Source organism: Globicephala melas, chromosome 4 (genome assembly GCF_963455315.2).
Source record: "Globicephala melas chromosome 4, mGloMel1.2, whole genome shotgun sequence".
Lineage (NCBI taxonomy): Eukaryota > Metazoa > Chordata > Mammalia > Artiodactyla > Delphinidae > Globicephala > Globicephala melas.
In genome coordinates, this window is record NC_083317.1 from 103326395 (window position 1) to 103340333 (window position 13939).

General features: G+C 44.6%; 1 protein-coding gene across 27 annotated transcripts in view; it reads left to right on the forward strand.

The window, feature by feature from the left end:
- Positions 1 to 815: 815 nt before the first annotated feature.
- The window catches only part of B3GALNT1 (beta-1,3-N-acetylgalactosaminyltransferase 1 (Globoside blood group)), a 32012-nt gene continuing 18888 nt past the window's right edge, over positions 816 to 13939 (forward strand). For 2 of the 27 annotated variants that reach the window (XM_030845149.2, XM_030845164.2), the window contains exons 1-3: positions 1410 to 1648; positions 2325 to 2404; positions 2829 to 2917. The gene's annotated coding sequence lies outside the window, so the exon portion shown is untranslated. The other 25 variants (XM_030845155.2, XM_030845173.2, XM_060298453.1 and 22 more) reach the window with 24 other exon arrangements.

Sequence of the window (13939 nt, forward strand, 5' to 3'; positions counted from 1 at the left end):
TCTTCACAGGACTCTCTTTTTTTTTGCTTTTGACTAGCAGCAGTCTTTAATGTAAATGTTAAGCAGAGATCCACACAAATTTGAAAAAAAGTCTTTAACTTGAAAGAGCTTAAAACAATAAAAAAAAGATTAAATAGACAATTCAGGAAACAGAGGAAACTTAAAAGAGAAAGTCCTGAGATTTGTCTTATTATCCATTCGGTAAGAGAAGATATTGCATCCCTTAAATAAGAACTGGACGCCATGGGACTACCTTTCTACAAAACCAATATATGACTTTTTTTGCTAACTGGAGAAATTTGCATATGGGCTGGATATTAGGTGATGTCAAATTATTAAGTTTCTTAGATGTAATTTAGTTTCTTATGTGGTTGCATAGGGGAATGTCTTTGTCTTTACTTAGGCGAGAGAGAAAGAAAGCAGTTACCGCAAAATGTTGAGTTATTCATTCTCGGAGGAATGTACATGGCTGTTCACTGAACTATTCTTTCAACTTTTCACACCGTGATGCCTCTGCCGACCTGTTCACCGTGCCACAGACAAGCGGCCTGAATGGGGAACTGTTTTCAGATGGCACTGTTTCAGGGGTGCCAAGAGAGGAGAGTAAATACTATTTCTGAATTAATTCAACAACCTCCACCCAGAGGCCGGTGCAAACAGAGCCCATACAGCACACTCAGCTCCCGCGCCTCAAAGCTTCTCCGTTCCTTCCAAGAAGCAACAGTTAGTGACAACTCAGGGTGGGACAGACCTTTGAATTCTCCAGACCAAAGGAGGGTTTTGAGAGGCATTTCTCGAGAGCATGCGACTCCCGGGACTCCTGTTCACACCCCAGACCATTGCAACCCCGACGTATCCCCAGCCTTCTTTTTCTATTGATTCTAGAAGGAGAACGCGCATTTCGTCTGCAAGAGCAAAGAACTTCCCAAGATGTCTTCTTCCCTTCATAGCTCTGTGCGAATTTTAGTAAGTAAATACCTCCCGGACTGCCGCGAGGCCGGGCACTTACGCAACTTGAAAACAGGGCAAGCCGGGGCAAAGAGAAGCGAGTCTTCAACAGAAATCCTTCCCGAGGTCAGCCCATCGACTAACCGCTGCCAAGCTCAAATGTAAAATGACTACGTAGCACCCCGGTGCATGGAATGCAAGGTGAAGCCGAGAATCCCGAGGTCGCGCCCGGATTAGCGCGGAGGCCTGGGTGCCGCGCGACACCGCCCTCCTGGGGGGTCAGGGCCCGCGCGTGCGTGCGTGCGAGCGAGAGGACAAGGGGCTTAGGGCCCGGCGCGTGGTCTGCGCGCGCCCGGCCGCGCGTGCGGCTGCGGTGAGGCTGCGTGTGCGCGCGGGGCTGGAGCTTAGGCCATCCGCCCACGTCGGAGCACGGTGCGCGCCACGCGGGTGGGTGAGTGTGGTCCGGGGTGGGTGCTGGGGCGGCGCGGAGGCCTCGGAGGCCCTCGGGCTGGGTGGCGGGCGTGGCGCTGGTACCTGCTCCGCCGGTGACGTGCCCTCCTCCGGGACACCGAGGCCCGGACAACTGGGCCGGGAGGCGCCGCCCACTCTTCCGGCCCTCTCTCGGAGCGCGGCCGGGGTTGAGCCGCGAGCGGCCGCGCCCAGACGCTTGGGCCTCCGCGACTATTTGTTCCCCCACCAGGTGAGCGCGGGAGGTGGGGCCGCGGGCGACACCTAGGAGCGCCGGGGTGCGTGGTAGGGCCAGGCCGAGGCTGAGAGGAGCATGCTGTCCGCCCTGCTCTGCCCCAGCGCGCAGACTACTCCCTTCCCGTCTCCTCGGGGAGCAGCACGAAGCAAGTTGGGCGGGTCGGCGGGGGAGCGGACGGGGACGGTGATTCGGTGTCGGATTCCCCAAGCAGGCCTGGGGTAAAGCCTTGACAAGGAGTTAGGGAAGGGCCCAGCAGCCGAATTGTGGGAGGCTTGTTCCTCCTGGGGAGGGGTGGGGAGGAATGTGGACCTAAGGAGGAGAATGGGCGAATTGGCCAGAGAGAGGAGGAAACCCGAAGAGGCTAGGGCTACAAGGTTTTTAAAAGGGGTCTTAGCAAGCATACAAGGCATTTTAAAGGAAATCTTTAAGGTGCAATGGAGCCTCACTTTTCAAGCAATAGGGAATGATGCCAGCAGCAAGCAAGAGTGGCATTCCGTGTTTCTTCTCTGTCTTCCACTGTTGTAGGAAGGAGAATGTGCAAAGCAGAGACGGTTTTCTTTCCTTCATGTGTTTTGCACTTAGTACCAGCGTTTAGGAGGTGGCTGGTTTGTCAGGTAGAGCTATCAATAAGGAACAAATTACCAAACCATGTCTTTTTTTCTGTTTTCAGAGGTGAGGAAGATTTGAGTTTGCAGTCTTCACCTGGGAACAGCTTTGTGTTTTAGCTTTCCCCAGGCGGCTTAGACAGAGGTAGGGAGCTGATTTTGTGCTCTCAGAATGTGTTGATGCCTGATAAAAGCATACATTGAACCTGTATCAGTGTAGAGAAGGGAACTATTTACTATTTAGAGATAAGAGTCTAAGACCTTTTTTTTTTTCTCCTGACTAGAAAGTTCATTCAAATGAATGGTTGTTGGGTAATTCCAGTCCTGAAAATAAAGCCTGTTAACAAGACAGTGGCCAAGTATAATTCCAGATGAGATGCATGAAGTGATTTGAGAGCAAGGAGGAAGAAGAGAGGATCAAAGCTTTTCCAAAAATGAAAAGAATGTTGATATATAATGGTTTGCTCCTATAGCAGCTTGCTAGGTATAGAACATTAATTTTAGATGTCTCATGCCCAATGTTGTTAAGTTATGACTGAGATATATTCTTTTTCTGTTCTTCTGTTCAGTAGTGCACGGCATATCTTTTAATTAAAGCATGGAATACGGAAAACAAAAAACTTCAGCTAGTGTTTTAGTCTCATCTGAAATTCTACAGGTAAGTTCCTCTTATTTTAATTGAGAAATTATCCTTATCGGTTAAAATTGACCATAATAGTCTCCTTTATAAGATTTTAAGAATCATTTATGCAGCTACATGTTTTGTTATATATTCTAGTATATTTCTTCCCTAAAGGATTTGAGGAGTTGGAAGAGTTAAGCTCAATTAAACCATTTTAGGTTATATATATATATTTTTTAAAAAATTGAATCATTATTAAAATACCATGGTATCTCAGGAGAACTTAACTATATAAACTTATTTTAGTGGTCATATTCAACTCACGATCAGACTCAACTCTCTTTATCCCTAAGAAAATACACCAGTGGTTACTTTTCTCTCTTTTCCTTCCCTTTCAAATGATTTGCCTTGTCTTTGTGCCCAGTCTCCAGCTCTGTTCTGTCCACCATTGGATGATACAGGTAGAATCCCATTTTAGGAAATGCCTTTATTCCTTCTGCAACCATAATATGTCCAGGCCAAATATGCTTCTCTGTTACATCAGAAAACAGCTATCGTTGCTCATCCCTGCTCACTGTGTAGTAGATAAACACACTACAGCTTCATGAATGAGGTCAAAACTGGAGGGTCAAACAGGATGCTCTTAAATGACCTGGCACAGCAGATAAATTCAAAAGTTGCAGTTCATTTAATAGGTTCTTTGGCAGGTATCTTTTTTTGGACTATGAGCAATGATTTTGCTTTAGTAAAAAGTTGCATATTATAAATATCGATTTGCTTTTGCAATCGGAGCTTTTGATACATTGTGAATTAGAAGAGGGAAGGCGATGGTATAAGTTAGAAGCAACTTGTAGGGGGCATGTCTAGGTGAGGGGGAGATGAAGCCGCAGAACAGTCTGTAGTGTGGGACCCTGAGAGGCAACAGGATAGAAGATTTGACTAGGGGTGTAACTTGCACTCCTTGAAACTGAGAAATTAAGGAATAAAAAACAGAGCTAGAGTAGATTGTTTCCCATTCTGTGTGGATCTGACCCTGACACAGGTAGTTAGTCAGGAAGTCAAGGCCTTTTGTTGTCCCCTTATAGCATCCACAGCCTAGTTTAATACTTCTCAGCCCTGCTACCCTCCAGGAACCATTTCATGTAAGGAACATGTTATGAGCACTAGGATCCCCTTTTCAGTGACATAGCCTTCTGGGGTAATGAGGAAACATAGAGAAGAGAGACCTTAGGAGGTTTTGTTGCTGTTCTGAGATGCCATTTCATGGGGCTAGACAAACACTTTCAGACCAGCAGCCTATTTTGAAAATAGTTTTATTGGAGCACAGTCACATCTATATGTTTAATAATGTCTACGGCTCCATTTTCGCTACAAAGGCAGAATCAGATAGCTGGGATAGAGACCATGTGGCCCACAGAAAATGTTTGCCATTTGGCCTTTTATTTTTTTATTTTTATTTTTTGCGGTACGCGGGCCTCTCAGTGTTGTGGCCTCTCCCGCTGCGGAGCACAGGCTCCAGACGCGCAGGCTCAGCGGCCATGGCTCACGGGCCCAGCCACTCCGCGGCACGTGGGATCTTCCCAGACCGGGGCACGAACCCATGTCCCCTGCATCAGCAGGCGGACTCTCAACCACCGCGCCACCAGGGAAGCCCTAGCCTTTTACTTTTAAAAAATTTGCCCACTCCTTGGCTAGAACATAGATTTCTGCTAACCTCCAAATCAGTGCACTTTAAGTAGGCTCTTTTAAGTTTGAATTAAGGAAGTACTGCTCCCGTTAAACATTTCACAAGTCTGCAACCACCTACTACCAGCATGACAGTGAGGGCTCCAACCATGTCTCTTATCTGGAGCTATATTTGGCTATTATTTCGGTAACAGAATTTGTTTTCAAGAACGGAGTTACCCACTTGCTGAGAGAAAAAATTATAATCAACTCTTATCTCAGTATTAGTTTCATTCTCTAAACTGATATAATTTGTATAATTTGCACTTTGGCGGGCATCTACACATTCTGAGAGTGCAAACTCAGCACCTTGTCATGTCCGGTGGCCGCAGGTTTGGAGACATTTGAGCTGGGGCTGGGGAGGGGGGTGTCCCTCCATCTTCTCCAGGTGGGCTTTGCTCATAATGTTCAATCTAAAACTTGGAGTCATGAACCTTTTCATGACTGTCCATGCGCTGCATGGTGTCAGCAACTTGAGGGCCAGGCAGCCTAGCCTGTAACACATGTCTGGCATATCGAATGACTGAATGAAATACATTCAAATAGCTAAGGACAAGGGAAGCAGTAACTTAGCTTAACAGACAAGAATGACAAAGATCTGTAATACTACTCACCTAGGGCAACAATGGGAAGAAGTGTTAACTAGAGCAGCTTGCACTGTCCTCTTCCTCCAATGAGTAAAGCTGTTTGTAGCAAAACAGAGACAGGCAGCCCAGCTCTCAAGGCGGCCTTGGTGCTCCTCTGCCTGACTTGTGTCATCTTTGCTCTGCTCCAGTTTTCCTAGCTTCTCTGAACCTGGTTATCCTGTTGCCTCTTCCCATAGGCCGCTCTGTCACATGGCTCCCTCAGACTGCCTACCACTCAGGGCAGAGTGAGTCCACTTTTGTTGTACTCTTTGCTCCCTACCCAGGAATCTCAAGAGGCTATGGGATTGGGTGTGAGGTTGGGCTCTTCTACAGGCACTGTGCTCTGGAGGCGGAGCACAGCAGTTGGAGTTGAACCTAAGTTTGGGTTCCAGGTCTCCTTGTTTCTGGGCTGCACCAGTCTCTGAAAAATGAGATAGTGATACCCATTTTACCATGTTGTGAAATGTGCTTTGTAAATTGCTGTAGAAGTGATACAGACTTAAGCCCAAGAGTCCAGTTAACCTTAAAAAAAAACACCCTGCTTAAAAGTCTAACTCATTGGGCTTCCCTGGTGGCGCAGTGGTTGAGAGTCTGCCTGCCGATGCAGGGGACACGGGTTCGTGCCCCGGTCCGGGAGGATCCCACATGCAGCGGAGCGGCTGGGCCCGTGAGCCATGGCCGCTGAGCCTGCGCGTCCGGAGCCTGTGCTCCGCAACGGGAGAGGCCACAGCAGTGAGAGGCCCGCGTACCGCAAAAAAAAAAAAGTCTCACTTATTACAAAGAGTACATTTTTTTGTGTGGGTTGGATGCAAGTGCAGATAAGGCAGGAGCAAAGAGAAAATCTCAAATAAATTTTCCTTGTCATGTTCTACTACTTTTGGCCTCTCCTCATCTTTCTCAGCCTAAAGATCCTACATGCCGCAAGCCCAGAAATCTATAAAATACAGTTGTCCTCAGTATCTGCAGGGGATTGGTTCTAGGACTCCCTCAGATACCAAAATCCATCTCAAGTCCCTAAAATGGCATGGCATTTGCATATAATCCATGCACATCCTTCATATACTTTAAATCATCACTAGGTTCCTTGTAATACCTAATGTAATGTAAATGTTATGTAAAACATAACGTTTAGTTATGTTAGTTGTAAATACAATGTAAGTGATATGTAAATAGTTGCCAGCATACATGGCAAATTGAAGTTTTGCATTTTGGAACATTCTGGAATTTTTTTTAAAAATATTTTTGATCCAAAGTTAATGGAGCCCATGGTTGCAGAGCGCTGTGTTCCCATATATTGTTACTACAATAAAATACTTTGTTTGCAAACGGTATATGATATGTGTTTTTAAAATAGGTTTTTAAAAACCCAGGTGTCTTCTACCTCAACACGCAAGAGGCTGGAGGTTTCCATTTTAATGAGGCTAGAATGAAGGGCATTCTCCCATACATCTCAGAATATCTGAGGGTGGTATCACTGCAGCCAGCCGGGGATGCAAGGGCAGAATGGGGAAATAATAATGGAGCATTAGGTATTTATACTCACTGTCTACCTAAAACTGTATAACAACCACAGAGAGTTATGCTTCATATGGGGGGTTTTCTTAAACTCATTGAGTACTTCAGATTCATTCTTAAAAATGGAACAATTTAAAAATTTTATGCAAAATGAAACCTTTTCTTTTTAAAGGTTTTTAAAAAATTATTTATTTGGCTGCATTGGATCTTAGTTGCAGGATCTTTGTTGCAGCACTCAGGCTCCTGTCTAGTTGTGGTGCGTGGGCTCTAGAGCGCACGGGCTTAGTTGCCCCACGGCATGTGGGGTCTTAGTTCCCCGACCAGGGATCCGACCGGCGTTCCCTGCATTGGAAGGTGGATTCTTAACCACTGGACCACCAGGGAAGTCCCAAACCTTTTCTGTATACTACATTTTAAATATGAATAACAAAGTCATGGAATCTTGGAGTTGGAAGGGACCTTAGAAGTTATCTAAAATAACTTAAAACTCAGTGAGGAATTAACCTTTTTAACATTCCTGCCAGCTGCTTGAAGAGATCTGTTGGTGAGGAGCAGCCCATTCTAGTAATCTATACTGAACCTTCCCACGGGTTTTTTTTTTTGGCTGCGTTGGGTCTTCATTGCGGTGCATGCTTTCTCTAGTCGCGGTGAGCAGGGTCTACTCTTCGTTGCAGTGCGTAGGCTTCTCATTGCAGTGGCTTCTCGTTGCGGAGCACGGGCTCTAGGCACGCAGACTTCAGTAGTTGTGGTTCGCGGGCCCTAGAGCGCTGGCTCAGTAGTTGTGGCGTGCGGGCTCAGTAGTGGTTCATGGGCTCTAGAGCGCTGGCTCAGTAGTTGTGGCACACGGGCTTAGTTGCACCGTGGCATGTGGGATCTTCTGGGACCAGGGCTCGAACCTGTGTCCGCTGCATTGGCAGGAGGATTCTTAACCTCTGTGCCACCAGGGAAGTCCCCCACTGATTTTTATCTTTGGACTTCCGTTTGCCTTCTGGAGTTACACTGACGTATTGTTCAAAATATCTGAAAGCATCTACTATGGCCCTTCTAAGCTTTTGTTTTCCCCAGAACAGAACATTCCTCAGTTCCTTCAGCCACTGCTTCATCCAATTCTTATTATGGGAGTTGAGAAACCAACCCCTTAACCTTCCTCTCAACTGTAAATCTAACTTGCCAAGGATCCTTTTAAAATGGAACATATATGTGGCTATGGGTTTATGATCCCTTTTGCCCAGACTCCTTTCTCTTTCTTGAACCCAAGAGTGTGTTAGGAGTTTTAGTGTGTGAGCTGGGGGAGGGAGGCACATTATGGTACTAACCTGTAGGATTTCTGTTAGCCCTGCCATTCATTTACAAGCACCTGGGGAATGCTTTCCGTGCTAGGTGCTGGGGACACAGCAGTGTACAGAAGTGAGCATTGTCTTTGTTATGGTGGAGCTAGATGGGATCTGAGAGTTATCCTGGCCCAATCCCTTAAAGGCTCTGATGAGAGAAGCAACTCCCTAAATCCAGTAACTTGCCCCCTCCCCCAGCCCCTGGAACTAGAATCCTTGTTTCCTGACTCTCCAGTTATTCCTTTACACCATCACCTTTCTTCATACTGAATTCATACTCAACTAAAACCTTTAGGTCTTCCTAACTTAGACGGGTGTTAAAATGGTCTCCCATCCTCTCTTATGCAGTTGGTTTTTTGAACTGTGATATAGGACAGTAAATTTTTTCCCGTCAGATTTCATCTTGCTTTGGCTCTATTCTAACCTGTTGAAAGCTTTTTAGATTGCAATTATATCTTCTAATGAATTTGCTATTTTTTCCTGCTTTGCCTTGCCTTCAAAATTGAATAAACCCATATTCATTTGTCTTTCATAAGAAGTGTTAAACAGGAAAAGGTTAAAGATAGGCGTGTGATTAAACCCTAGAGTTTTTCTCCCAGGTTGACAAAGATGCTCTAACAGCCTTAGAACATAAATGGGAGGACAGGTCTTTGGCTGTTTTGGTCAGTACTGTATTCTCACAGTTCTAGCTTGCGCCCAAGAGGCGTGTGTTAAACAAAAGACTGGCTGTGAAAAAGCCACTGGCCAAGAGGGATCAGCTGATTTTGAACCATCTAGGCACTGCCACTGGACTCAGCTTTTTCCATTTTGTTCAGAGGGACCTTTCAGTGCACTGCCATCTTCAGAGAAGCTTAATTCTTGTGTGTTATCTAAGGCTTCCCTTGATCTTCTGGTCAAGGAACCCTTTTGAATATGGAGATGAGGTTAGTCAGGTGAAATTTTCTTAGCAACTCTGCTGGCTCCTGATGGCCACTGCTTCTGTGTCGAAGTGTTCACTAATGTTTACAGAAGTGTGGGAGCTTATTCAGAGTTATTTGGAATATAAACTCACTAACATTATTCTCCCTCAGCAATTCCGCCCTTCCTGAAAAGTGTACTTGGAAGAGACTTGTTGAAAATTGTTTGGGTGAGAATTAGAAAGAGCTGAGCATGATTTGCTTGGAGATTGAACTGTGTTTGCATTTAGGATTTCCCTTTTTTTAAGTTTGTGGTTTAGCTTTGTCAACTCTTTATCCCTGGGGAAGAACAGAGGTGCTTCACTACATGGAGGAAAGTATGAAGACATCAGACTAGAGAGATAAAAACAAGTCAGGAAGGATGCCTTGTACTGCAGAGGTTCCAGACCCCACTTATGGGGTGAGGACACCTGGATTTCCAGCCCTGCTCTGCTGCCTGTGAGCCCCTGACTAAGGAGCAGGTCTCCAAAGCACTTACTATAGTGCCAGGACCAGGCAGGTGCTGTTGCTACAGTTACGGAGAGAGGGGAGCATGAAGAAGTTAGGTAAGATAGAAAGCAAGTTCTTTTTGACGTTAACTTTTTTCGCCCCGACAGAGTAAAGAATATTTCAGTTTTAAGCATTATTAGATTATGCACATGTAGTGGTTGCAGTTCATTCATTCAATAAATAAAATTTGATTCCCTATTATACTTCCAACTGTGTGCTTCAAAGTAAGAAGAAATGTAAGTCTTATCAAATATGCTTAATCCTTAAAGTAGCTTGATGCCTCTTAATATCTCATACCTCAGTTTGAAAAGGTTCATGTATTTTTTAGTTCTCCAGTTCTCCAGAGAGCATACAGTAGATGTAATAATAATAACAGTTCTCTTGGGCTTCCCTGGTGGCGCAGTGGTTGAGAGTCCGCCTGCCGTTGCAGGGGACACGGGTTCATTACCCCTGTTCCGGGAGGATCCCACATGCCGCGGAGCGGCTGGGCCCATGAGCCATGGCCACTGAGCCTGCGCGTCCAGAGCCTGTGCTCCGCAACGGGAGAGGCCCCAGCGGTGAGAGGCCCACGTACCGCAAAAAGAAAAAAAATAATAATAACAGTTCTCCAAGAGATGATAATATGCAATAAAGTTTGAGAACCACTGGCTTAAGAAAGAAAAGGGAAGAGAGAAGTAGTGGTCAGACATCACTGGTTCTGTTTGTTTCTAATATAATTGGAGGAGGTAAGAATGACAGAATTTTATATTGCTTTGTTTATGAATTAATGTGTTCAGTTTGAGAGGGTACTACTAGGGAAATTTTCTTCAAGGATATGTATTTTTTTTTTGCGGTATGCGGGCCTCTCACTGTTGTGGCCTCTCCCGCTGCGGAGCACAGGCTCCGGACGCGCAGGCTCAGTGGCCATGGCTCACGGGCCCAGCCGCTGCACGGCATGTGGGATCTTCCCGGACCGGGGCACGAACCTATGTTCCCTGCATCGGCAGGTGAACCCTCAACCACTGCGCCACCAGAGAAACCCAAGGATATGTATTTTTTTAATAAATTCATTTATTTTATTTTTGGCTGCATTGGGTCCTTGTTGTGGTACGCAGGCTTCTCATTGTGGTGGCTTCTCTTGTCGTGGAGAACGGGCTCTAGGGGCACGGGCTTCAGTCGTTGTGGCTCGCGGGCTCTAGAGCACAGGCTTAGTAGTTGTGGCGCACGGGCTTAGTTGCTCCGCGGCATGTGGGATCTTCCTGGACCAGGGATTGAACCCATGTCCCCTGCATTGGCAGGTGGATTCTTAACCACTGTGCCACCAGGGAAGTCCTATCATTTTGTATTAAACCCTATATGCATAGAACCTTTTTTAGGCAATTAGGATTTATACTTCTTTGTAGTATCATGTTTTATGCAGAAGAAGTCAGAATGTTGCACAACTGGCAGCAGTTTAGTAATTATCTTTTTTTTTTTTTTTTTTTGGCTGCTTACGGGCAGGATCTTCGTTCCCCAACCAGGGATCAAACCCTGCAGTGGAAGTGTGGAGTCCTAACCACTGGACCGCCAGGGAGTTTCCAGTAATTATCTTTAATAGTTAGCTTATGTTTTCGCCTTGGATGACTCTGAATCTACCATGCTTGGGCCCAGAATTTCATTGAAATTTGTTTTTGTTTGTTTGTGTGTTTGTTTTTTCCTGTCTGGACCTTTTATTTTTAAATGAACAGTATCAGAATCAGTGCAGCCTATTAGAATAAGGCTTTGTATTAGAAAATAGCTGAAGAAGAGTGAGCATAATCTAACAGAAACTCAGGAATTTACTTTTGGATTCAGTTTATTCTTGGGAACATTTTCGTAATATGTTAAGTGGATAAAAGCACATTACCAGACCATTTGTACAATATTCAGATACCCATCAAGCACCTACTGTGTGCTAGGCTCTGGGCTTATGGCATTGAACAATATGGGCAAGGCCTTTCCTTCATGAACTTACATCCTTGTGAAGGGGACAGACAACAAACAGGCGAAGAATTCCAGGTAGGGTTAAGGACTTAGAGGAGAATAATGGGAATGTGATATGTGATAGGAATGTGCTAGAAGATAGGGGCTGGGGGAACTACTTGAGATAAGGGGCTAGGAAAGGACTATCCTAAATGACATTTTGCTGAGACCTAAAGCATGAGAAGGAGCCAGACTTTCCAAGAACCTCTAACTTTTGAGTTAGAGGGGGAACAAGGGCAGACTCCCTGAGGGAGGGAAAGAGTTTGACACAGTCAGGGATCAGAAAGGAAGCCCTTGTGGCTGAAACAGGGATAGGATGAGGGCAGTGGCAGCTGGTGGGATGGGGGCTTATGTTTTCCTGAGGAGAGACAGGCTTGATAGATCTTCATCAAAAATGTTAACATTGTGGGACTTCCCTGACAGTCCAGTGGTTAGGACTCTGTGCTTTCACTGCAGGGGTCGTGGGTTGTCTTTTGTTTTTGTTTTTTTGTGGTGAGAACAGTTAAGATTTACTCTCTTAGCAACTTTCAAGTACTAACAATACACTATTGTTGAATGGTCCACACATTGTACATTAGATTCCCCAGACACATTCTTATAACTGGAAGTTTGTACCCCTTGACCAACATCTCCCCATTTCTCCCACCCCCTAGTTCCTGGCAACCACCATTCTACTGTTTCTATGAATTAAATGTTTCTAGATTCCACATATAAGTGAGACCATGCAGTATTTGTCTTTCTCTGACTTATTTCCCTTAGCCTAATGATCTCAAGGTCCATCCATGTTGTTACAAATGGCAGGATGTTTTCTTTTTTTTTTTTTGCAGTACATGGGCTTCTTACCTCACACCTGTTAGAATGGCTACCATGAAAAACACACAAGAGATAACAAGTGTAGGGTGATATCTCATTGTGGTTTTGATTTGTATTTCCCTGATGATTAGTGATACTGAACACCTTTTCATATACACGTTGGCCTTTTGTAAATTTGTAAATCTTCTTTGGAAAAATGTCTATTCAAGTGTTTTGCCCATGTTTTGTTTTGTTTTTTGTTTTTTTTTTTTTTGTGGTACGCGGGTCTCTCACTGCTGTGGCCTCTCCCGTTGCGGAGCACAGGCTCCGGACGCGCAGGCTCAGTGGCCATGGCTCACGGGCCCAACCGCTCCGCAGCATGTGGGATCCTACCAGACCGGGGCTCGAACCTGTGTCCCCTGCATCGGCAGGCGGACTCTCAACCACTGCGCCACCAGGGAAACCCTGCCCATGTTTTAATTGGATCTTTTTATTTTTTTGCTGTTGGGTTGTAAGAGTTCCTTATGTTTTTTTTTTTTTAATATTTATTGGAATATAGTTGCTTTACAATGTTGTGTTAGTTTATACTGTACAGCAAAGTGAATCAGCTATATGTATACATATATCTCCTCTTTTTTGGATTTCATATATCCCCTCTTTTTTGGATTTCCTTCCCATTTAGGTTACCACAGAGCACTGAGTAGAGTTCCCTGTGCTGTACAGTAGGTTCTCATTAGTTATCTATTTTATACATAGCATCAATAGTGTGTATATGTCAATCCCAATCTCCCAATTCATCCCACCCCCTCTTTTCCCCCTTGGCATCCATACATTTGTTCTCTACGTCTGTGGCTCTATTTCTGCTTTGTAAATAAGATCATCTATACCAATTTTTTCAGTTTCCATGTATATGGGTTAATGTACGATATTTGTTTTTCTCTTTCTGACTTCACTCTGTATGACAGTCATTAGGGTGTGGAGAAAAGGGAACCCTCTTACACTGTTGGTGGGAATGTAAATTGATACAGCTGCTATGGAGAACAGTATGGAGGTTCCTTAAAAAACTAAAAATGGAACTGCCATGTGACCCAGCAGTCCCACTACTGGGCATATACCCAGAGAAAACCATAATTCAAAAAGACACATGCACCCCAATGTTCATTGCAGCACTATTTACAATAGCCAGGACATGGAAACAACCTAAATGTCCATCAACAGAGGAATGGATAAAGAAGATGTGGTACATATATACAATGCAATATTACTCAGCCATAAAAAGGAAAAAAATTGGGGCACGGATTTGATCCCTGGTCTGGGAACTAAGATTCCCGCATGCTGCATGGTGCAGCCAAAAAAAAAAAAAAAATGTTAACATTATCTTTCAGCTTTCATTATCTTTGTGCTTTGTTTTTGCATTCACAGTTCTCTGATGAACATGTATTACATTTGCAATTAGAAACATTTTATATATTTTTTAAATAATTAAATTTACTTTCACTCTGTAGAAAATAACCAACATTTTTGCACCCCAGGAAAGAATATCAGGTTATTTTTGCTTAAATAATTGTACCATTGCTGTAACTGAACTCTCTTTTCCATTTCTCCAGAGCCCTTGCATTTGAGCTGATCCCTCTGCCCACTCCC